The sequence below is a fragment of the Triticum dicoccoides genome, chromosome 2B (assembly GCF_002162155.2).
Source record: "Triticum dicoccoides isolate Atlit2015 ecotype Zavitan chromosome 2B, WEW_v2.0, whole genome shotgun sequence".
In the NCBI taxonomy this organism is placed as follows: Eukaryota; Viridiplantae; Streptophyta; class Magnoliopsida; order Poales; family Poaceae; genus Triticum; species Triticum dicoccoides.
In genome coordinates, this window is record NC_041383.1 from 742,950,891 (window position 1) to 742,953,988 (window position 3,098).

General features: G+C 45.6%; 1 pseudogene; it reads right to left on the bottom strand.

Moving 5' to 3' along the window:
* Window positions 1–1,809: 1,809 nt before the first annotated feature.
* On the bottom strand, window positions 1,810–2,294 carry LOC119368549 (annotated as a pseudogene).
* Between the last annotated feature and the right edge of the window lie 804 nt (window positions 2,295–3,098).

Consider the following 3,098-nt stretch of genomic DNA (forward strand, 5'->3'; position numbering starts at 1 on the left):
GGAATGGAAGGTGTCAGGATTTTCTATACAATGCATACTGATGATCTTACAACCAGATTGTGAGCTTCCAGGTTAAAGAAGAGGTTTGAATTCATTAAAAATGTTTGCTCGGCCTCTTGCTCGACGGATGGATCTTCACAAGTGCCATTATTACCAACCGCGAGTAAGAGAGTGCCTCTTTTATCCGCGGTTAATGAATCAGTAGCAACAACAACTTGTACATTGTTTCTACCTTCAGCTGTTGTGCTTCTTGATCTAGTAGGCTTCCGTAAGACCACACTATATGATTTGAGTCGATGATGCGCGAAACATCGCCTTGTGCAATTTATTATATTTAACTGACGAAAAAATATAATTCACACCCTATATTAAGCTACTCTTGACATTGTTTACATACTTTGTTGAATTTAAAACAGAAAAGCACACCAACACCTTGTTTTCACCTTGTCCTTCTTGATCTAGTAGGCTAACCCTTAACACACACACGTGAGATACATGATCATATCTTTAAATTAATTCACAAGGTTAAACATATGCCTCTTTGAGTTGTTAAATCGTGTTATTCACCAAGTTATATGTTTCATTTGGACTAAGAGTCAGTTACACTGAACCTTCAAACAAAAATGTTTCATTTTTTATAAGAATCCTGAATTTATACTCCAGAAAGTTTAATAAAAAAATATCTCAGAATACGCACGAGGGTGTGCACTTTTCTGCATTATACTCCCTCTCTTCCTAAATATAAGTCTTTTTAGATATTTGAATACAAACTACTTACGGATGAATATAGAATAATTTTAGAGTGTAGATTCATTTATTTTGCTTTCGTATGTAGTCTATATTAGAATCCAATATTTTAAATAGCACGCTATTTCGCCGTTATAACGCGGTTATAGCATATTTGGAAGGAAGACGTTACGTCTTGGCAAAATCGGACGCTACGGCGCTAATTGCATAATTAGCGCGCTATACACGCTATAACGTTGTAACGTTGTAACGTGCAGACCATGCGAAACTGAAATAAGCACAGCCCAGCAGGCCCAGCAGGCCAAAATCAACGCACGACCACTAGCTTTCTCACTCCTTTTATCAGATTCTCCCACGGGACCTAACCGGCTAACCCTAGTTCTCACTTCTCATCCCTTTCTCACTTCTTTTTATGTGCTGGATCTGGCCCTTATGTATATATTGCTTGCTCGTATGAAAAATTTAGTTGCTTAGATACTTTATTTCTAAATATATTTGATTTTTTTACAAACGCTATTTTGAAATATAGCACGCTATTAGCGCGCTATAACTTGTGTAGCATTTAGAGAAGGGCCTCGCTATATTTTGTAGCACGCTATTTAAAATATTGTTAGAATCTCTAAAAAGACTTATATTTAGGAACGGAGAGAGTAGAAGAGAACATCCAAATGACGTTAAGACTTGTTACAGCCAACAAACAAAAGCAGAAAAGAAAAAGGAAACCAAAATGAAAAAAAAGAAGTAAAACATATTGTACATTTATCCTATTGCTTCGTCCTCGGCCACAATACGTGCCGAGCATGTTGCGCCAGTAAGCAACAAAATTTAGTGACCAGGAACGCTTGCAATTTTGGCAAATTCATTTTGGAATTTGGGAGCACAACTAAGCCATGCGACATTATTTCAAGAAGTATAATTGCTGAAGCAGTAATAATATTTGCATAGCATATAGCAGCATCATAATAAGGGGTAGTTCCGAGAGGGAATTACTGATGCAAACCTTCAGAGTCACCGGTTCCAAATTTCCAATAAGAACTCTAGCTACAATTAATCTTTGTTTGATTACTTCTGGAGCTTCAAATCCTTCAAGAACTCCGTGAACGCCATCGACGACGGCACACCATCCACCAGCGCCTCCGCGGGCTTCTCCTTCGCCGATGCCAGCCTTGCCCTCAGCTTTTCCCCTCCGTCCGACTGTATCACCTGCGTCACCTTCTTCTCCACCTCCTCGGCCTTGACAAGCTCCTCGTCGTACCCTTCTATCACAACGCCGAGCTTCATTTCGTCCACCACGAACACCTTGTTCGCCCTCTGCTTGGCATAATGCGGCTAGCACAACATCGGCACCCCGGCCGACGCCGCCTCCAGAACCGAGTTCCACCTGCAGTGCATCGCAAACGCGCCGGTCACGGTGTGCAGCAGGCCCGCAGCACCCGCACCTGCAGCGCTCACATCTTCACAACCATCCCCCTCATTACCGTCCTCTTCAGGAACCCCTCGGGGAGGAGCGCGTCCAGGTCTGGATCTGGACGCCGCAGGAAGAATTTGGCCGGGCCCTCAGAGCATCTCCAATAGGCGCGCGGTTGCGCGGTGCTCTAAAATATTTATTCAGCATCGAAATAACGCTTTTAGCGCGCAGGAGGGTGCTTGCTCCAACAGAAGCTGCAAAATATGGCACGCCGCTATAGCTCCGGCAGGCGCTGCAAAATCCAGCGCGCGCGAGCAACCGGTACTACGATACAACACATATGAAAAATATGAAATAACACATAGAATTTTAGATTCATAACATTGTTCAAGCCCAACACTACAAGCTAGTCCATACGATACAAATAAATCTTGATAAAAACGATACTACGATGCAAATATAGTAGATAAAACGCGTCGATGACAAACTAGATGACTACTCCTCGTTGTCGTCCATCTTGGTGGTGTAGTCCGACGACAGAAACGCATCGTTCCACCGAGGATGTTGTCGTCCCAGGTCGACGTAGGTCCAAGTTTGCACTGGGCTTCCTCCAGTGCCTTCCACTCACGCCTGTCCGCCCGATCCGCGGCTCGCTCCGCCCTCCTCTGCGCCCAGAACTCGTTCTCGGCGGCGACATCCTCCGGGAAGCGCTCACGCCACACCGCCATGGCATGCTCATCCGCCTCAGTGATGAGGAGGCAGCGCTCGCACCGCCGCTGGCTACAACGGTCCTCCGCGGTGATTAGCCGCTGAGGAGGTGTCAGGTCCAGCGCCTGCTCGCGCGTCCGAGAAGTTCATCTGTGCCCGTGGCCTCCCGAGGCACCACGCCGCTGCGTCGTACGCGTGGGCGGGCTTGTGGGCGGTCTCGGACATCCCAGTCCCA